Source organism: Acomys minous, assembly GCF_964271855.1.
Source record: "Acomys minous genome assembly, chromosome: 1".
Lineage (NCBI taxonomy): Eukaryota > Metazoa > Chordata > Mammalia > Rodentia > Muridae > Acomys > Acomys minous.
Window position 1 is genome coordinate 89,721,644 of NC_140483.1, and position 22,251 is coordinate 89,743,894.

At 43.5% G+C, this 22,251-nt stretch overlaps 1 long non-coding RNA gene across 1 annotated transcript in view; it reads left to right on the forward strand.

The window, feature by feature from the left end:
* Window positions 1-1,902: 1,902 nt before the first annotated feature.
* LOC311604966 overlaps window positions 1,903-22,251 on the forward strand; it is a 69,676-nt gene continuing 49,327 nt past the window's right edge. Inside the window, exons 1-4 of the long non-coding RNA XR_014781762.1 lie at window positions 1,903-2,081; window positions 3,824-3,912; window positions 7,143-7,193; window positions 12,586-12,684. This is a non-coding gene — a long non-coding RNA (uncharacterized lncRNA). The remainder of the gene's footprint in view (window positions 2,082-3,823; window positions 3,913-7,142; window positions 7,194-12,585; window positions 12,685-22,251) is intronic.

The following is a 22,251-nucleotide window of genomic DNA, read 5'->3' on the forward strand; positions in this document are numbered from 1 at the left end:
AGATATGTGACTTTATGTTTAAAACCCCAAAGATACAGAAAAGTTGCCAGGCTTTTCTGTACAATAAACTTTTCCATACCTTTTAGCTAGATTCCCAATTTTAGTGTCTTACTGTTTTCTTTGTGTCTTAATCTCCGTGTATATGCATGCACATGGGATATGCACGTACATATCTATGCATATATTTGCTGAACCATTGAAATAAAGTTTTGGAAAAAAGACTTTCCATCTCCTAAAAGATGAGAAATTGAGGATGCTGAGGACAGAGCCTGGGATGGTAACAGTTTCCCAGACGGTCTCTGTTCCCAGCACAGATTTCTGAGCAATTTGCAACATAGTTGAAAATATCTAATTTCTTACTCAGGGACGTCTGTACCTTGATGGTTTGCTTAGGTGAGTGTCACACGCATGTGGTTAAAGTCTGCGTATTCTTATTTTTTGAAGCCTGTGTATTCTTGCGTCAGCTTCACATATAGAGAAGCCAGAGTCCCTAAAGAGTAACCACACATGCCTCCAGCACAGCAGCACCCAGTTGTCGATGCCACCCCTGACCAGCAGGAAAGACACCAACACCGGGAACTCTTCTTGCAGCAGTTTATTCAGGAACTTTGACTACCGGAGTGACCTCGGGAAAAGCTTCCACAGAACCTTTATAGTGTGCCTGGTCCTATCAGAGATTGCCACATTGTCGCTCTTGGTTGGTGTGTTCGGATCACGCCACCTCACGCTATGCCTTCAGGCATGCGCATAAGGGGCTCGCTCAAAGGCGCATTGCACATGCGCATAAGGGGCTCACTCAAGGGCGCATTGCACATGCGCATAAGGGGCGCATTGCACCAGGGAAGCAGCAGGGGGCGCTGCTATCTGTGGCTCTCCACACCCAGTGCTGTATCGGAGAGAAAGAGCAGTCACTGTGCCTGTTCCCTCACCTATGCACCACCTTATGGGCGAGACTGCCTCTTTCCTATGCTGCCCGTTTCCTTCTTCAAAGACCCAATGACAATGAAGGATGTGCTGTAGGGAGGTTCACACTGTACTGGAATCAGAAGACCTGATTAGGAATCTGGGTATTGACCAAGTGAGGCAGTGCTTTTGAAAGGATGTACCCAGGGTCTGACTCCCTCCTGACCCTCGAACGTTGATTCTGAATCTTAAATGTTCAACTTGCAGCTATAAAAGTCAAGACTTACTGAATTTTTATATACACAGTGTAATAACAAGAACAAAATACACACAGGAAAAAGTCAGTCTTTAAATAATCCTAAACAGCAAATCCCATAATCCATAATAAAACAGTGTGAAAAGGAAGGAAGCTTCTAACCTTTAATTATTCTGTCAGGTCATGAGATAAGGGCAGGTAATTTTAGAACGTTCGACAACTATACTTTAAGCCATAGGTTGCCTTTAGTCAGAGTGCTATTTTTTTTTTTTTAGGTTTTTCTATGACAGTATTATTTTCTCCATATTGAAATGTTTAATTCATTATAATTTTTTGGATAAATTAGTCATCTTCCCTATGCCAGTTTTTATTCTTTTCACTTACCAATAGTCACCTGCAGCACAACACAATGCACACACATTGCATATGGGTATGTGAGTCACCTGCAGCATAATGCAATGTACACCCTTGCTTATGTGTATTTGAGCACATATGTGCATTTATGACCAGCACATGCAGATTAAGTCAAGCAACCATAATGAGTCATTTCTTCTCTTTAATTTGTGCTTTAGGGAGACTTTTGTCCTACTTTATTCATTGGTGAAAACTATGGAGAAATATATTAGCATTCTGAAATGCACTGGCCTCACACATTCCCTTTCTTGCACATGTACCTCCCACCTTGCCAAGATTTTGTAATATCTGCATGTCACACTCAGATTACAAGGTTCCTGAGCTGGATTCATACTGGCTTCTTGGCTTTATACAGAACTTTGCACAGCCTTGTCACTAGCTTAATGTTAAAGGAAATAATGCTAGCATCCTTTGTCAGGCCTTCCCACCAAAGACTGAGGAAATGGGACCAGAGTAAACATGCTGAGAATAAAATCAGTCACTGCTGTAATTATTAAGTCAGGGGCAGGTAAGTGCAATTATTCCGTTACTGAACAAAGACAGATGGGGAGTAGCTGGCTCTGCAGTAAGGGGGCAAGGTTCACAGGCTGGGATGTTCGCTCTGTAAGCCAACATGCCTTCCACACCCACGTATTACCTCCTATGTGCTTTTTCCCTCTGTGCCATTCTTTCTCTTTGTTTTTAAAAAGCAGTATTAAATTGGTTACAATTTCCTCCCCTTCACATGCTTCTCTCTGTGCTTACAGGCAAGGCCAGTAAATTAAGGATATCTAAGAATTTAATGTCCAAAATCACCTTGGATAATTGGCTTAAAGGGTCGAGGCATGTTTTTCTCTCCAGCTCTAAGTCTTAATGCTATTTCTCCTCCGAGGGCACGTCTGTCAATAATTGATGGCGCTTTGATGGCGCTTTCTTGGGTAAATGAGCTGTTTCTTGGGACATTATAAATCATATTTGGAATCAAGTTTATTTTTCAAGCTGCTTTTAAAGTCCTGATGCTGTGCTGACTGAATAGAAAATGCTAAACGTTTGAGGGAGTCCTCCAAGCTCTGAAGTGCTAATGGCGTGAGCTAGACATAAGAAAACAAATGGAATTTATACCCTCTGAGAAAATGGTAACGCATTTGGGTTGTCACAGAAGTGTGTAGGTTTGGGAAGGGTCTTTCTAGAAGAAAGTATTGTGTTTCCTGCTACATTCTGGGCACCACAGCCCATGGCTCTCTTAGAGCATCAGGATCACAACAGACTCACCTGGCCGCCATTACTGACCCTCATCTGTAGACAAGGAAACTGGGCTTAGAAAAGTTGATGATGTCTTCAATGCATGGAGTGGGCAATTTAAAGGCTTGACATTGGTATGGGTTGGATTACAAAGTTGTGGGCAGTCTCCTCTACCTAAAACCAGACATCTTTATGAGCTGGCTTCATTCTGAGTTTGGCGATGTTCTGCTAATGTTTTCTTATTGCTGAACCACTTCTAGGTCTCTGTTCTGTGTTCCAGTCAGCATTATTTTGTAGAGAGGGCTGCAGCATGGAATTTTAATAGAAGGTTCTGCTGCTAAGAGAAATATGAAAACCACAGCTGTGTGGGAATAAAGATCAATCTTATAAAATAGGGATAAACACACGCAGGAACATAACTGACAAGTGAGAAGGAGGTGCGGGTGGGCCAAGTGATATTTTTCTTCTTTCTCTTCTCTCAAAGACGTAGTCAAAGAAAATTCTAGAATGGTATCACTTAAACTAAGATTCAGCATCTTAAAATGAAAAAAAGAAGTTTTCATTTTGCTCAGTCATTAGCTTGTACTAGGCTATTATCTCCTTTCTCTCGTTTTCTACATCTGTGGGCTGATCATGCTCTCCCACCAGACACTGGCTGTCATGCCCCAAATATAAGAAGTTAATCTGAAAAACAAAATATTTCTCAATTATAAAGTTTTGCCATTATTGCATTTTCTCATTTTTTACAAAGTTGGAAAATCATCAGTAATTGATCGGAACATCCCAGTTATGACTTCAAAGGCAAAGCGATAAGAGACTTTAAGCTGTTAACATGGTGCAGATGGGACTGTAAAAAGGCATAAAACCATTTCTAAAGGCTCATTCAGAACAATTACTTTAGAGATAATGGTTTATTAAGTTTATAATATCTGCCCTTGAGTTTTAATTCTGCTGCTCATTTTTAAACTTCCAAATGAAAGATAAAATATAAATCACTTTGCCTGTTTTCTCCCCTCTCTTAATTGTCAGGGCAAATATATGCTGAGTTTGAAAGGATGAAACAGCTGACGGGAGACCCGATTATTCTCTGCTCAGCCTGAGTGAGACGCGTCCTGAAGGTCTGCCTGCCCTGCTTCCTTCCTTCTCTTCGTGCTCCCTTTACTCCTCTCTTTTTACAATCAATTATTAAAAATTGATTGAGTGCGCGCATGAAGAAAGTATACTATACCAGCTCCAAAGGTTCTCAGTTTAGCATCTAAACCAGTTTACACTTCAGAGTGCATGAGGTCAGCCTTCCCATGCTGATAGCACTGGGAACACTGTGGACCCTAAAGGATGCACAGCTATTGTTCCTCAGGAAGCCTAGAGAAAATTCCTGATGGACATTGAGCTGTCTATAGGTTGGGTGAGTTCTTCTCTACATGATATTTCTCCTTCCTCCTTCTTCCTTCCCTCCTTCCCTCCCTCCTTCCTTCCTTCCTTCCCTCCTTCCTTCCCTCCTTCCATCCATCCTTCCAAAAATTTTTACTCACTTCACATCCTAATTGTAGCCTCCTCGCCTCCTGGTCTCACCCTCCATCCCTTTCCCCCTTTATACCCTGTCACCTACTCCTCCCCAACCCACCCCAGCACATCAAATCACATCAGGACTGAGTGCATCCTTTCCCACTGTGGCCAGGCAGGGCAGCTCCACCAGAGGGAAGGGATCAAAAACAGGCAACAGAGTGCAAGTCAGAGACAGTCTCCACTCCTCTTTCTAGGGGACCCACATGAAGCCTGAGCTGCCCACAGGCTACATATGTTTATGATGTCTAGGGCTAGTTCATACATCATCCTTGATTAGTGCTCAGGCTCCAAAAACTCCCCTGGGACCAAGTTAGTTGACTCTGTTCATCTTCTTGTGGAAATTCTGTCTCCTCTGGGTCCTTCCTCAACTCTACCACAAGGCTACCTCTGCTCAGGGCCAAAGTTTGGCTGTGAGCCTCAGCATCTGTTTTGATCTGCTGCTGGGTGGAGCCTCTCAGAGGACAGCTATGCTAGGCTCCCATCTACAAGCAAGCATAGCAGAGTATCCTTAATAGTGTTAGGGGCTGGCTGGCTCCCTCCCATGGGGTGGGTCTCAGGTTGGGCCAGGCATTGGTTGGTTATTTCCACAATCTCTGCCCTATCATGTTTCTTTTCTTTCTTTCCTTTTTTTAAACATTTATTTATTGGTGGATTTTTTTTGTTTTGTTTTTGTTTTGGGTTGTTTTTTGTTTTGGACTGAAGGGGTGTGTGTGTGTGTGTGTGTGTGTGTGTGTGTGTGTGTGTGTGTGTGTGTGTGTGTGTGATAGTGTCAGATCTTAGAGTTACAGACAATTGTGAGCTGCCATATGAGTACTGGGATTTGAACCCATGTCCTCTGGAAGATCAGTCACTGGTCTTAACTACTAAGCCATCTCTCCAGCCCCTCTATCTTGTTTCTAATCAGTTATATTTCAACCCATGTGTATCTTTTTTTTTCTTGGACTCTGTTGGAGCAAAGGTCTCGCTATGATGAAATCAGCCTCACATAGACCTTAACTCTGCAGATACTCTCCTCCCTGACGCCTCTTCTCTTTTTATTTTTTTCTGTTTCCCGACTCTTTCTCTACTTATATTCACTCACTTCCTCATGCTCCTCTCTCTTTAAGAAATTCAGCAACTGTGGACAAAAGAGCTAAACTAGTTTGAGAAGATTTGGGAAACATAAGGGGAAAGTTGAGAAGAGAAATTGAGAACCAATAGTGCAATATAATAATCCTCACCCAGTTCTCTTTGTGGAATCCTCTTCTGATTTTCTGTGATACTTTCAAATTTGATTTTCAATTATTTCTAGTCTGAGATAAGAGGCAAATGGTTTCTAAGTGGTGCCATCTGGGGCAAGCTCTTCTCTCAGACAAGATTGCAAAGGATAGTGCTTGTCTGGACGGTGTAATTAATGCCACTTGGCTCAACACAATCTATTTCTTAATTTTTTTTTTTTTTGGTTTTGGAGGGATTCTGTCTCTGTATCTTTACAGGGCAATAGCTTCAGGCAATACTCTGCCATGTAGCAGAGGCCGTATCTACAGAACACTGAAGTGTCAAAGTTTGCTTACCTAGAATTATAATGAGAATTAAATTACAGAGAAAGACTGAAATGAAAATTGCAGGTGGTAATTTTGTCAACCTACTCTTTTTCCAGCCAGCCTCCTAATCACATCCACTTTTCTCTGTGGGGCTGTTTTTCCTTCTTGAATCCAGGTAGTGGGCCCACACCATCATGGTGGATCTAACAGGAATGCATCAAAGGGCACCTGCTGGCAGTCAGTGGAGGCAAGACAAAGCAGATGGGCTCTGGAGCTCACGGGCTCTGGAGCACATGGGCTCTGGAGCCAGATGTGGCTGCTTAAAATTTGGCCTTTGCTCTTAGTTTCCGTGTGAGTTTGGCAAAGCGATTCACTCTATGGACTCTCTCTTTTAAAAGTGTAAACACAGGACAGATATCATTCCCTTTGCTCTAGGAGTTTGGAGGATGACATGTGCCATGATGGCTGGCTCCATCTTATTCAGGAGATCACTTTGAAAGGGGGCAAGTCACTGGAAGAAGATCAGAATCATTGACTCCCCGACTGAATCTATCTGCTATGTCCTGAAGCCAAGAAGGTGAATTAGGGCCCCAAGCAATGATACAAGTTTTTCTTGACTCAGCAGCAAAACAATCCTGTCTTGGTGATGTTCTTACATTTCATCTCTGGGGTAACCAATGGCAATGACAGTAGGCTGTATGGTTTGGTAGTCTCTTAGATAGCCCTGGCCAACAACTCAAACAAAGGCTTCCCATGTCTGGTATTGGCTTATTATTAGGTGGTCTTTAGCTCTTGGAGGGAGTGTCATTTCGAAGAAGAAGAAGAGGAGGAGGAGGAAGAAGAAGAAGAAGAAGAAGAAGAAGAAGAAGAAGAAGAAGAAGAAGGAGATCACTCCCATATATATATATGAATTATGTCCATTATAGTTTTTTGAGTTAAATTGCTAATAGTCTGATTTCTTATGTCCCTTTAAGTGACTCATGTTGTTAAGTTACCTCCCTCCCTCCTTCTCCTATATTTATTTACCTTTCTCCTCCTTCCCCAAGGAGCGCCCCTTTCTTTTTTCCTTCTCAGATTACTTGTATCCTATCTCTTTATTCTCTTCCCACCTTGCTCTCTCCTCTCTCCTCTCCCATTTTTCATTCTAAATCTCAGTAAGAAAGAGAGCAGCAGGGACACCGTGGGGCCCTTGGAGGGTTTTAGACATGTTGAACAAGCCTCAGGTTCTGAATCACAAAATTCTTCATGATGCCCCACAGGATCACCATGGACTTCCTGAAGCAAAGAATGGAGAAATATGTGTTTCTAAGGTACTTAATTTTACCCATATTCTTAAAGAAATTCTTGATTTCAAAGAGGTTTAAAATCATGTTGGCTCACACTTTCATATCAGCACTTAGGCTCTCTCTCTCTCTCTCTCTCTCTCTCTCTCTCTCTCTCTCTCTCTTTCTGTTCTTTCTCTTGTCTTAGAAGAACCTCTGTGAGTTCAAGGCCAGCCTAGTCTGCATAGAGACTGTGCTTCAAATATATAAATATACCTTCTCCAAATGACAAGAAAATCCCACCATGAACAAGAAAGTGTATTGACACTGACCCTAGTACTAATCACAGGTAGAGTTCATTTTCCCATATACACACTCTTAAATGTCATTCATCAAGTTGTGTAACTCATTCTCTCAGCATATACTTCTTTTTTGTTGTTGTTGTTTTTGTTTTTGTTTTCTTTTGAGACAGGGTTTCTCTGTGTAGCCTTGGCTGTCCTGGACTCACTTTGTAGACCAGGTTGGCCTCTAACTCACAGCTATCCACCTGCCTCTGCCTCCCAAGTGCTGGGATTAAAAGCATGCACCACCACCACCCAGTCTCTGAACATATACTTAGCAAGTAGGTTTGTCCTGGCTGAATTCCTCTTACCAATTTCACATCTTTCAAGACTGTTTATTTTTTTTCTAACTGTTTAAAGCATTATTTTAAAATCACTTCTTTTAACATACAAGAAGCACACAAAACACAAAGAAAGTTCAGTAATGTCCAAGTACTAGAGTTGATATACTGGGAGAAATAAAAGAAAAGACTTTCCTCAGTGCCCTTGGCAAAGAAGACATGAAGGACACAGCGTGTCGCCAGGCTATGAATGAACCCAGCACAGACCTAGCTCTCCATCAAAGCACTGATTTTCCTTGTCATGATCCTGGCTTTGTTCCTGGACTCCTCCTCCAGTTTTGGAAATTACCTCCTTCCAAGATAGTTTTTTTTTCCTTTAGCCTCCTAACATTTTCACTTAGGGAAGAAGCCTGTTTACTCTGTTATATTGTCAAGGTCCTAGGGAAGTTGTTATCCTGCAAGGGGTGGGAGTGAGGACCTTCTGAGCATCTTGTTGATCGCCTCCTTGTCTATTTTGCTTGGAACCTGAAGACCAGGGTGTGTCTTGGGCCTCTCCAGGACTTGAGTTTGGCTGGCCTCGAGTGTGGGTTACTGAGGACTGTTTAGTCTGGTTCCAAGGTACCAACCAATCCTCAAGGGATAATGAAATACTCTAATGCAAACTCCCTGGGCAAAGTAAGCTCTGGAGAAAAAAAATATCTGGAAATTTCCATCTCATGTACTTCACTGAGCTCTTTCACCAGTGGATCCAAGGATCCTTTTGCTCTGCAGAAGGTCATGCATGTTGGTACAATTCAAAGAGTAGCAGCACTGGAATTTGAGTTCCTGTGTTTAGGACTGCTCAGTGGATCTGCTGGTAGGGCTTGCCAATGGAGGGCTCTCCGCCTGAATTGGAGTGGGCTAGCTGCCTGTGTTAGGTGACTGAGGGTCCGTGATGAGCCAGATGTGTGCTGTGTGGCAGAGGCAGACCTGGAGTGAATGCACATTCTCCACTACTGGTGGGGCTGAGGTCCAATGCTCCCCGACTCTGCCTCTAGGCTCACATCAGCTTGAGAAACAACTGTAAGACTGCTTCTTTTCAACCGCTCCTCTTATTTATTTTATTTATTTATTTATTTAACTTGTTTGCCATTTCTTCAAATAACTTGATTAACATTCTCTCCTGAGCTTGTATCTAAGTTATTATCCAAAGCAAGGATTGACCCCGGGAGGTAACAGCTTACAGAGGTGTTGAAGCCTGTGTCATTTTTGTGTGTTTGTTTTCTCATGTCTCTGTCTATCGTGGACTGGGCAAAGGTCAGGCCCCAAGGACTGGTAACACCCATTGATTTCAATTGGTGGCAGTCTTGGTGCATCACTGGTCATTTCTGGGACACCATCTACCTGGTGTTACCCACCAGGTTTGGGCTCACAGTAAGGTATTTCCTCTCAGCACTGCACAGTCCACAGTCCACATGCCCCACCATAGGCTCCAGTTCTTAGAGGTCTCTTTTCTTAACTCTTCTGAAGCATGTTCATCTCCCCCAATCCTAGTGTTTCCTGAGACATCAAGTTTCAGAGACCAAATCTATTCTAATTTCCCTCTTCATCAGGTCATTTCAATAGCGTATAACCCCGGCATTAGATTCAAACCTTTCCATTTATTTTTAACCATTTAAACCTTGATAGATAGGTCACATTCAGCAATATTAAGAATCTCATCAGCCGGATGGTGGCATTGCATACCTTTAATTCCAGCACCTGGTCTACAGAGCTAGTTCTAGGACAGCCAGGGCTACACAGAGAAACTTTGTCTCAAAAAACAAAAAATAAAGCATAGAACAAAACAAAAGAATCTCTTCAAGGTTCTAGAATCCTATACTGGCCAGTCTGGATGGCCTCCTTTGTGAGGTGTGAAGTATATTCCAGAAACTATACATGAAAAAATGTACCTCAAGAGAACAAGTGTGTCTCCCAATTGCAGATCCTCTTCATCCTTGCCTTCTGTTCCCTGCCCTGTCCTACATTACATAGGACAAGGTGCTACACTCCCAGCTCCTTGGCCCTCTTTCAGCAAATAATTAAAAAACCTCCTTTAAAATATTTGCTTTACTTTATTTTTTAAGATTAAATTTTATTTTAGGTGTATGGGTATTTTGCCTGTATGTATGTCTGTAAATCACTTGTGTGGCTGCTGCTCCTAAAGGCTAGAAGAAGATGCTGAGTTCCTGGACATTGGAGTTACAGATGGTTATGAGCCTCCATGTGGGTGCTATGAATCAAACCCTGGTCCTTGGGAAGAGCAGGAAGTGCTCTTAACAGCTGAGCCATTTCTGAAGCATAAAACAAACAAACAAAAACAAACAAATAAACAAAAAAAAAGTATAAAGAGAGCTGAGAATATAAGTTAGCAGAAAAACATTTGCTTGGTATGTAAAAAGCCCTGGGTCTGATCCAACATGGAAAAGAGGCAGTGTAGAGGGAAAAGTGGATCCCCGTCAAGATCTGCTCCGCCACCAGCCTTGGCTACAGAGCAGGCACAGGAGCAGCCTAGGTTACAAGGGACACAGCCACAAGCAACCGACCACCAAAACAATTCTTATTTCCACCTTCTGAAGAAAAATTCTCAACTGCTTTTGATATTTCTTTGAGCTTTAGGCTAATTTATTTCTTCCGCTGTGGTAATAATTTTTTTTATCTTTGTATTCTTTTTAATCTTTCATATTTCCCACCAACATTTTGCCATCCCTGAACTAGATTGTATATTCATAATGTATAGATTTTGTTTTAATTCACCCCCACCCCACCCCGTCAAAAGCTCCCTTTACTGCTGCGTGGTCCTTTCCACCCTAACCTGCTACTCCACCTATTTTGAGAACATTTTGAACCATTTTCCAGTTGCGTAAGAATCGTGTTTTTGTCATTACTTAGAAAATATGTGAGCTTGGCTCCTGTTTCCCTTTAACTTTTAATAGCTGTCAGTGTCATCCCTACTTCACAAACCAGGGAGTGCTGAGGTAGCTCCATGGCAACCGCCAATTTGCTTCTGCCTTTCTGCGTTGGATGACACTTGGCATCTTGGCCTTTATGCTGGAGAATTACAGGGAAGATGTTTTAAATGCTATTGCTTCTATGTCTATTTTTAAATAGTTTTCATTATAGAGTGAAATAAAAGGAAGAGGCTCAGTGTGGGCTTGGGTTGTCACTTGTTCTCCCCGTTTACTTCGGCCATGCGCAATGGCCCCACGTTCCCTGGCCACGCCTACCAGAACCGCACGTCTGTGGTGCAGGAGAAAAACACCCAAACACCGTAGAATTCACAGGGCACCTCCCCTTGGGGGAAGAGCAGATAAGACTAGTGAGCTTTGGTTATTCGCAATCGTCCCTAGCAGTTCTTCGATTTCTACAACCAGGGGCTTCTTAATTTCTCCTGTCTCAGAGAAGTGTCCCGTGTTCACTCCCAGCCCCCTTCCTGGAGTCGGTGCTCTTGCCATGTGCGGGCTGGTCTTATGAACAGAGTCCTAGATGTGATTAAACAGGTGGCTGGCTTCGGATCTCTAACTCTCCTTGTGTTCGTCCACTCTTTGCCTTGACTCTGAGTTTGGCCCATGAGCTATAAACAGAGGTGATGGAAGCAGAGCCTTGAAAACTGCACATGTGTCTGAGCTTGCTCTCGTGCTCTCCTGCCTTTGTTAATGCAGTGGCGACACTGCTCCCACAAGGAGGAAAGCACACACCTGTATAAGAATGTCACACTACCTGAAGCTGACCTAAATCACTCTCAGCAACAAAGTGACCCCAGTTATGAAAAGACTCCTTGCAAAGATCAGTTGATACCCAGCTGGCCCCAAACAAGTGATTATACACACATATGGGATGCTGCTGAAGTTTTGATACTCATTGAACTTGGAGCAATAAATAATAGGAATACTAGATGCCATCACTGGGTCCTTGGATTTATGAACAGTAGTTCCAGAGAGTGTGGGAACTGGAGAGAAACTGAAGGTTCATATTTAACAGTGTGTGGGGAAGGATAACTGAAACTCTAGTAAGCATATTTTGAAATATAGATTCTTAAGCATGAAAAGCTTCTTTGTGTGTGTGTGCGTGTGTGTGTATGTGTGTGTATGTGTGAATGTGTGTGTGTGTGTGTGTGTGTGTGTGTGTGTGTGTGGTCATGAGTTGTATTAGTTAGTTTTCTGTAGTTGTAATAAAACACTATGACCAAGGCAACTTATAAAGGGTTTCTTTGGACTTACGGTTCCCGAGGGATAACAGTCCTTCGCAGTGAGGAAGGATGGCAGCCAGCAGGAGACATGGTGGCTGGAGCAGGCTTCTGAAAGCCCACATCCTACCTGCAAGCACAAAGCAGAGACAGCAAACAAAGTGGCTTGAGGCCTTTAATGCCAAAGCCCTTCCCCAGTGATGTACTTTCTCCAGCAAGATCACACCTTCCAATCCACCAGAGCTGGCACTGGTCAGAGCCAATGGGTGACATTCTAATTCAAAACAGAACAGATTCAGCTCTCAAATCAATAATCCACGGGGAAGAAAATGGCTGAGGTGCTGAGGTACCATTTCCATTTTTTCTTAGTCTAAACTGGAATGCCTATTTATGTGTGTGTGTGTGTGTGTGTGTGTGTGTGTGTGTGTGTGTGTGTGTGAAGGAGGTTGAGACAAAGTCTCACTGGGAAGTCCTGGCTAGTCTGGAGCTCACTTTGTAGACCAGCATAACCTTGAACTCACAAACTTGTCCTGTCTCTGCCTCCCAAGTGCTGGGATAAAGGTGTGCACCACCACACCTGGCGGGGACACTCAATGTCCTTCCTCGCCTTTCAGCACAATCAGCAAAATGTTGGTGTAACTCACAGATTCTGCACAAGCTCCTCGGGAGGCACATATTTTCCAGGCCAGTTCTCTGATCTATGTATTGATAAGGTAAGCATAGTTGGCCAGTCATATGGTCTACAGAACAAGAGCCAACCTGAGGACGGCAGCGAAAGATGAAGTGATGAAGCTCAGCTACCTCTACTGATGTCTATTTATTTAAATTACTTTATCCTCTCTCTCTCTCTCTCTCTCTCTCTCTCTCTCTCTCTCTCTCTCTCTCTCTCTCTCTCTAAGTACAGGTGCACTCCTACCATAGTGTATGTCTGAAGGTCAGAGGACAGTTTTGAGTAGTGGTTCAGAAACTTCCACCGAGGTCTCCACTGGTTGAACTCAGATTGTGAGGCTTGCGTCTTAGGTGTTTTTGTACACGAAGCCATCTTGCCAGCCGCCCCCCCCCACAGGTACTTTCAATCTCATAAGTCTGTTTGATATGTCAGAAGACCTTTATGGCTGACATTCCACACTGAGGGTCTGGAATGGAGCATGCAGAACGACGAAGGTTATCAAAAGTCAAGCAAACAAAGGCCAAATCCCTGAGTCCTAAAGGTAAAGGATGCTTCACCCCATGGTTTCCCTTCACCTTTCCTCTTCACCAGATTTCTCTCCCTATTGCAGAGGGAAAGAAATGGAAACTGATAAAACAGACAATGGCTTTAGAGCTCTTGAGAACCCCTTGGAACCAAATTCTAAGTGAGTGATGACTCAAGTCATAGGCATAAAGCTGCTGAAACTAAACGGAAGCAGAGGAGCTGGTGCTCCAGGGAGCATCGTCGCAGTGCCAGAAACTGTGGCTCTGCTCTGCTTGTGGAGCCCCAGAGCATTAGATGTCTCCTTTTCCTTCAAGTTATCAAGGTCATACCTATATATACATTTGGCAGGAGAGAATAAAGGAAAGTGCCATAAATCATTTCTGTGCTTGGGACATCTAATCTCAGCTGCTACAATTTCCTAGCCTGCCTCTTCTCTTGCTAGTTTGGAAGGCAGAGCTCTCATGTAAAAGACGGGCATCACAGAAAATTTTCCTGGAATCGAAACAGATTTTCCATGAACACACAATGAATTCTGTTGGTCTTTAAGATTACAGTCCCTACCCTATCCAGGATGAGCGTTCCATGTGTGTGCCTGGAGACGTAACAAAGGTTCTCACACCTCTCAGCTTGGAGCCGTAGGGCTGGATGGCCCCAGTGGCTCAAGGACACAGAGCATAGTGATAGGAACCTTCTGGAAGACCCACATAAGGACACATACATTTCAGAGGACAGAGAAATCTGGACATGTCAAAGGGTCCAAAGGTCATGATAAGGGGGTGTAGCCACCAGTGGTGGTCCAGGTCATGCAGTCCAAGTCTAGGTAGATGGAGTGAGGGGTACAGGCCGTCAGTGGAGGCCAGCTGGAGGGGCCACAGCTGGAAGGAGCAGGTGTTCTGATTGCATGTGTCAGTGGCGCTCAGCTCTCAACCACTGAAACACTCTTTCACACATAGCTGCGTAATCATTGGGGCGCCACTCAATCCCAGGGAGGAAGGAACAGTTCATGAGCAGACTCTGCACACTAAGGACATAAGTACATACTTAGCGGAATGGTTAAGCCTACTTGGTTGTGGCTAGATCATTTTCCCATGCACAAAAGGCTTAAGATAAAAATGAACTTCAATTTTTAAAGACGAAGCTCGGTTATCTGCAAATATAAGCATGTGGCTACGGAAATGATGCACACTTCGTTTTCACAAGAGACTGGAACAGAACTTCTAGAAAGCAGGTCTAATGATTTCATATAGAAACACAAAGTGATACTATTGTACAGCCACGTGGTTGCCTCTGGTGAGGAGGTTACTGTATTCTTTCACCTGTTAAACCCCTGCCAGGGATGACGGACCTTACGATCACCATCACACTTCTGGCTATTTCTACCCAGCTGCTCACATGTGACAGTCTGCGTTGAGGCTCCAAAGCCCTGCTTACTGTAGCTGTGGGATAGAAGAGTCTTCAGCCAAGGGCTGGCTACCTCAGAGACTAAATCTTGGCAGCAAGCCACTTTACCAAATGACCGGAATATCCAATGAATACTCGTGTCCAATTGGCATTGGTATCAGATCAGTCTGTTGGCTACCAAACTCCCTGACTGATGCAGAGACCTTGAAAATAAAAGTACTTACAAAACACACACGAGACAAGATGCCCACAGATGTACACAACAGTGTAGCCACTCATATCCTGATGCACATGATATTGCTCATTAGAAAAATAAAATTACGAAGCAAAATAAAAGAGCCGGGTGATGGCATCACACACCTGAGGATCTCTGTGAGTTTGAGGTCACCCTGGTCTATAGGGCTAATTCCAAGACAGTCAAGGCTATACAAAGAAACCCAGTCTCACCTCCTTCCAAAAGAAAAAAACTTAAAATTAGTTATATATATATAAGTTTTTTTTTTGATACAGGGTTTCTCTATGTAACAGCTCTAGCTGTCCTGGACTCACTTTGTAGACCAGGCTGGCCTTGAACTCACAGAGTTCACCTCTCTTTGGTTGCCAAGTCCTGGGATTAAAGATATACACTATCACACCTGGATGCAAATATTCTTAGATTGATAGGTTAAATTAAAATCCTAGGTGACTAGGAAGATGGGTCATAGTGTAAAGCTCTTGGCTTCTGAGCTTGAGGACTTGGGTATGGATCCCCAGCACCCCTGTAAAAGCCAGACACAACACCATGCTCTCATAATCTTAGTACGCTCATATCTACATGCAAGAAAGAGACAGGAGAATCCCCAGATGCTCTTAGGCCAGGTAGTCTGGGATACAAAGTGGCAAACAAGAGATCCTACTTCAAACAAGATGGAAGGTGAAGAGTCATATCTGAGGTGCATATGCGCACAGTAGCCTGTGTGCACCTGCACTGAATCGCAGGCTCCCTTACACACACACACACACACACACACACACACACACACACACACACCCCGCCACACCACATACATACCCCCACGTGGCCCTGCACCCTCTCCAACCCCATCCCCTACACACATTTTTAAAGTGTTTCAAATGTGGAGAATGTAGGAAGTACACCTAGTGAAGATGCTCTGGGCGTGGCTCTGGCAGGCCCTGCCCTTCCCCCATTCCCTCCGCCTGGCTAAAACCCATTAGATTACATTCCTACAGCTAGTCCTCGTGGTCTAGTCCGTGTTTGGCCACTTCCTCCTCCTGAGGCTGACTACCGAGGGAGGTCCAGCTATCACAGTATTAGAGTCCAGCAATCTGAAGCCCCCTCTTTGGCTCACCCAATGAACACGTCCAGTTAAAATTAAACACCTCAACCTAACACAAGGTTTCCCCCTTTCCCTTTATAAACCCCATTTTCCTTGTCTCCCCTCCTCTATCCAGAGACAGTCCTTTGTCCTCCTGGACAAACACCCTTCCCACCCCCCCTTGCCCCTTTTCTCTTTCCCCCTCTTCCTTGTCCCTTACCCCTGGCCTTTTGGCCCCCTGGGGCAAGTAAATCTCCTATGTGATGAGACCTTGGTCCTGGGGTGTCTTGTGCCAGCTCTGAGGTTCTGCTCACCCAGAGTACTATAAAAACGTCCGGGAAGAGTTGAAATGCCACCAAGCCTTCCTAAACATGTAATGACCTTCATTACAACTGCTTAGCAACTCCAGGAGAAATATAGAAGCATGCTAGACATATGAGGAAACTGTGGTGCAGGAAACTTCTGTCTACATGCCAAGCGCGGCTGATTGTGCTTAGAAATCGGCTCCTCCAATATTGCTGAACCAGGAACATAGTAGAGCTGTTTTTGGTTTTTAAAACCACTAACTCTAAGCTCTTGCAACTTTAACAGCTTTCTTTATAGGCTTTCTAACATCTTGTTGGGTAGTTTGGATTCCTTCCTTATTCTTACTGGTGTTTCTGATAGGTAAGGTTTCATAAGACAGATTTAGATTGAATTACCAAAAGGCAGCGATGTTAGGAATACAAAATCCTCATGTAGCCGTACATTAGGCAGTGGGCGGCCGCTTTGGCTGTACAATGGAATCAACTAGGCAGCTTACAAATCATATTTATAATTGAGTCCCACCTTTGCCCAATCAAACTAGCTCCCCAGGGTCAGGGTAGAATCTGGGTACTCTTCTTAAAAAAAAAAAAAAAAAGATAATAGATGATTCTACCATTTAAGCAGGACTGAGAACCCGTTGGCGGAGGCTAACATTTCACCTCACTAAGAGTCGGTTTGTAACAGGATAAGGCAATTAGCACAGGTGCTAAGTCAACGCGTTAAGCACCTTATCAAGGCAAGTTATCACCAGCAGGTGGCAAAGGGAGGAACGCTAATCAGTCATCAAGGAAGGCCACGGGGACCCGCTGCACAGGGTGCTGTTCCGGACTTGAGAAATGAAGGAGCTCTCAGCTGTTTAACTGGCGTCGAAATCTCATTTGCTTCCAATTTTAAAAATGAGAAGAGGGAAAATAAGTGGCGAGGCGCTGTGGGGACTGATGCGCTGAGGTTTCTCTGTGCCTTAGTATTTGCGAAACAGTCTTTGATCAGGGAAGAGATGTCTGCATATCAACAGAGCTGCAGCCCGAGGTATCAGCACGTGCTCAGCGGTGGTAATCCCTGTCCAAGAGGAATTTATGTTGTTATCTTAGAAGACAGAGCCTATATCCAGAGGGGCCTTAGCATCACGTGACTGAATCCACAATGTATTTGTCCTAGTTTGCTTTATGTTGTTGTGATAAACACTGTCGCTAAAAGAGTGTGGGGGAGAAAATGGATTTGGCTCATACTTTTGGGTCATAGTCCACCAGGGGAGGACCTTAAGCCAGACCTGAAGCAGACGCCATGGAGGAACAGTGCTCGCCACATCTGCTTTCTTATACCACTCAGGACGGCCTGCCCATGGGCGACACTGCCCACAGCCAGCTGTGCCCTCCTATATCAGCCACTAATCAAGAAAATGTCTTGATTGCTTCCCGTTCTCTGGACTGTAGAAGTAGTCTTGTGCCTGCTTCAAGCCTTCTGCAATATGGTCACTCTCAGGCTACAAAAGCCGTAAATGTCCCACTCCCACCTGGAGGACCAGGTACAAGATCTGAGGTTTGGAACAAGGCCTTTCCATTCCAGAGGCTTCTTTGCATTTGCTTCAGCTGTTAGAAGTGAGGACTCCCAGAGGCTCCCCCTCAAGCCTGTTGAATCAGAGTCCACATTTTAATGGAGGTCACTGATGATCTGTATATGTGCTAATATTTGATAAGCAGTTTTATATCCCAGGAGCCTTATGGCCTGGCTATTTATTTCTCTCTTTAGGCTTATTTTCTGTTTCAGAGATATCACAACGCAGTGTCTCTCACTCCGTATTCCTGGTTTTGTTGGACAGGGCTGGTCACTCGACATCCAAGTAAGTTCTGATTTATGGGTTAGAATTTGGTTCTGTGGTTTCTCTTCTTCATGTGTCCTGGCTATTCATGGCCAAAGAACTTCTTAAACTGTTTCAGCCTTGTGAGGTTGAAGCTTATTATTTATTTCCCTCATTTAAAAGCTAGTGGACGGCCCGTAATCCGAGCACTCTGGAGGCTGACGCAGGATGATTATAGTGAGTTCCGGGCTAGCCTGAGCTACTTATTAAGACCCTATTTCAAAAGCAAAACCACCAAACAAAAACAAAACAGCAGAATGCACCCTACTAATAATAGTGGTGACAACAGTTAACTTGTAGATGTTCATATGTAACAGTTTATATATACAGCAGTCCACGGTACTTTTTAAGAACACATCCTCCTAAATTGGGCTTGAATCTGAAATTTGCCACTCGTAATTACTGTGTGGCATTTGATGGTACCAGGAAGATGAGGAATGACAGGTCAAGAAGCATCTGTTGGGGCTGGAGAGATGGCTCAGTCAGTGTTCAAATACTAGTTCCTCTTCTAGTGGACCCAGGTTTGATTCCAAACACCAACACGGTGGTTTATAACTTGTCTTTAACTCAAGTTACAGGGGTTCCAATGCCCTCTTCTGGCCTCTATGGGCACCAGATACACAAATTGTGCATAGATGTACATGCAAGCAAAACACCTATACACATAAAATTAAGAAAAAAAAAAAAGCCCGTGTTTTCATAGTCCTTCAGGGCAGGCAGCTCTTTGTTTCCATGCTATCCCTGGATGCTGGGGACTTTCGTTGTGGGAAATTCCAGCTTTTCAGACTGTACATGTTCCAGAAAACGTTTGCCGCGGCCAGCTCCACCAAAAGGGTTTACAACGGTCTCCATATTGGTCTTCAGTTGTGTTTGTTTGTTGATAGGCTCATCGCACAGTCACTTGTCTGAGCCCCTGCCCACTCACATGTGGTTAAGCCCTGTCTGCTGGCTTCTCTTTTACTTTCTCCATGAGCTGAGTTTTGCTAAGGATGGGCTTACCGTTCTTAGGAAATGAAAAGGGTGCCCAGTTACTCTGATAAGCATGAGTCATTTGTTCAAAACACCACATGGGACAGAGGCTAAAATGTGAGATATTTGAAATTCAGATTTAACTGAAAATCAGTTTTTAAAAAATCTGGCAGCATCTTTGAAATTTCAGTCTTTGAAAAACTCAACTCTTTATCATCTATGAAGTAACAAGTAGACAACGTTACCAACTTGAAAGAGAAAGAAGAAATCATTCCAGGGAGAAACATTTATATGTTAAAATTGTATGATATTATCTAGTCATAATAACTGTGTGACATGTATGTAAAATGCTCATAAAGAATTTGTCTACCTATCATAGGTACTTTTTTCTTCTCCTATTGCCATAAAGTTTTAATAATTGTTTTAGTCTTTTTCTGAGTAACACGTTGAATGTGTTCTTTGACAATTTCCTATGTGTATGGAATTTATTGTGACTAGCCTCACCCTTCACCCTCCCATGTCTCCCTTCCATCTCTAATCTTCCCACCTCTCTATGATGTCTCTTTCCCACACCGATATCTTCTTGTTTTGTGATTCACTGTATCTAACCAGAGCCATCTGTGTGAGCAAAGGTTTGGAGCTATCCCTTAGAACCTGGTTGGTTTATCAGTAATCAGTGGGGACACAGTTTAAGACAATGGCTACTCCTACCCCACAAAGCCAATAGTTTGGTAGAAAGTTAGGCAAGGGCCCCAGCCCCTCCTTGTTGGTTGTTGACAAGCCTAGCATTTTCTTTTTTTTTTTTTTTCTTTCTTTCTTTCTTTCTTTCTTTCTTTCTTTCTTTCTTTCTTTCTTTGTAAATGACCAGAGAAGACCAAAAATGACACAGGGACTGCAGCGAGGACTAGCCCCTTGAAATAGTCTTTCTCTTCCTTCCTTCATAATTTTAACTTTTATTGCAAATAGCTTTTTTCATACAATATATTATGATCATGGTCTCTCCTCTCTTGAGCCTTCCCTGGTCCTCCCCATCTCACTACACACTCAAATCTACATGCTTTTTTTTTCTCTTCTCATTAGAAAACAAACTGGCAACAAACCAGAATGGGACAAAACAAAAAACAAAAGAAAAAGAAAAAAATAGAGCTAAAAAAATTACAAGGAATATACACAGGCACAGAGATACACTCACTTGTACACACAAAAGTCCCACAACTACACAAAATCAGAAATCATAAAATATAAGCAAAAGAACTTTAAGATTAAAAAAACCCAAGCATTATGAGACAAAAACCTTCCAAAGTTGGCATTCAGTTCCCTTTGTGTAGGCCGCCTGCTGCTGTGCAGTATGCAGGCCCATTGCAGGCAGTTATAGCTGCTGTGAGGTCATGGTGACACTGACTACGTCATGCCCCGAAAACAGTATTTCATAACCTCTTCTTCATCGTCCACCTTATCTTTCTGCAGGGTCTTCCTCCATGTTGTCCTAAGCCTAGATGACCAGCCGTATTTCCTGTCTGGGGCTGAGCACTCAGTCATCTTGACTTTGAGCAGCCTTGTACCTCTGCTCTCATTGCCGTGCATTCAAAGGGAAGCTTCTTTGACTAAGGCTGAGAGTAACATTTGTTGAAGGTAATTTTAACTTTCAGTTAATTGCAGTGTTGATTTTTATGAAGTTGGGAGGCAGTAGAGAATAGCAAGTTAGGATATGATAAGCAGATAAGTTATGGGGATGCCAGTCCTGCCTGTATAAACCGATGGCACGACAGGTCCATGGTATGGTTAAAGGTTTTTATTGTAGATAGGAGAGAGAGAGAGAGCATCCAGAGGCATCTGGAAGAGTCCAGAGCAGAGAGAGAAGAAGTAGACTGAATGTGGCATCAGAATAGACCTAGTCATGAGAGAAGAGGAGCAGAACTGAGAGAGAGAGAAAGAGAGACAGAGAGACAGAGAGAGACAGAGAGACAGAGAGAGACAGAGACATACACACACACACACAGAGAGACAGAGACATACACACACACACAGAGAGAGACAGAGACAGAGACACACACACACCCAGACACACACCCAGAGAGAGAGAGAGAGAGAGAGAGAGAGAGAGAGAGAGAGAGAGAGAGAGAGAGAGAGAGAGAGAGAAGGAAGGAGGAGGGAGGAGAGAGAGAGAGACGGAGAGAGGCTAAGGGAGCATGGCTAAAATAGTAGGGTTATGGAAGGCTGGGAGCTGGGGAAGTTTAGAGTAGTGGAGACGGCAAGAAGAGCTAGGATGGACTTTGAAGACTGTGTAACAGGTACGTGGATACTTAGGGAGCCTGGAGGCCAGCATGCATTTGGGCATGCTAATGGACACCATAGATAGACAGTTGTCCCTTGTGCCTTTTGGAATGTGGGGCAATGGAGTTTCCCTCAGACCTGACACTGACTTCGCTACTAACTTTCACCACTACCAGATTGGGCACATCAGTTCTGAGTGGTAGATTTTCTCCATCAGTAAATTGGGATTATTGTATTACTAATCAAGGGCCTTTTTTATAAAATGAATGCTAAATGAGATGATATATGCTCCTTGCAGATGGTAACTACTCATTAAAAGTGTAGCTACCAAGAATGCCCCTACTGTAACTAAATGGCCATCTCTAGTGAATAGAGCACTCTTCCAGAAGTCTTGGGTGTGAGACATGAGACTATAGGATCCTGGAGAAGAGTGGTGTAGGGCAGATGTGGGACTCTGAATATGTGTCCCATCAGTGCTGCCCAAGGGATGTAGCCAAAATCTGGCCTACCTTAGCCAGTTTACTGTTACTGACCTGAGTCAGTATATATAAAACAAACAAGAGGAAATCTATAATCCTGAAATTCCAGTCAACAAGAATATTTTGAAAAAGAGTTCTTTTAAAAAAACAGCGCACAGAATCCTTTCTGCATTGCGTGCTGTTTTTACAGCAGAAATACTTGTGCTTTATAAGAAGTGCATGAGAAGAGGGTAACAGAACTAATGAGTGTTGATCTGATGACCTTAGGATTGTGCCAGCCTTTTCCAAGACAATGAGATGAGAGGCATATGCAACTATGAGAGAACGTCTTGTGAATTTTATGTGTAAGTAAGACTGCAGTAAAACCACTAAACCAGACCACTGTGTGTGTAAAGAGGAAGATTTGGACCACACTGCCAAGGCTGTGTTTGGGGTGTGTAGGGGGAGGCAGAGAAAAGCAAAAATGGCAGAAAGACAGGTGG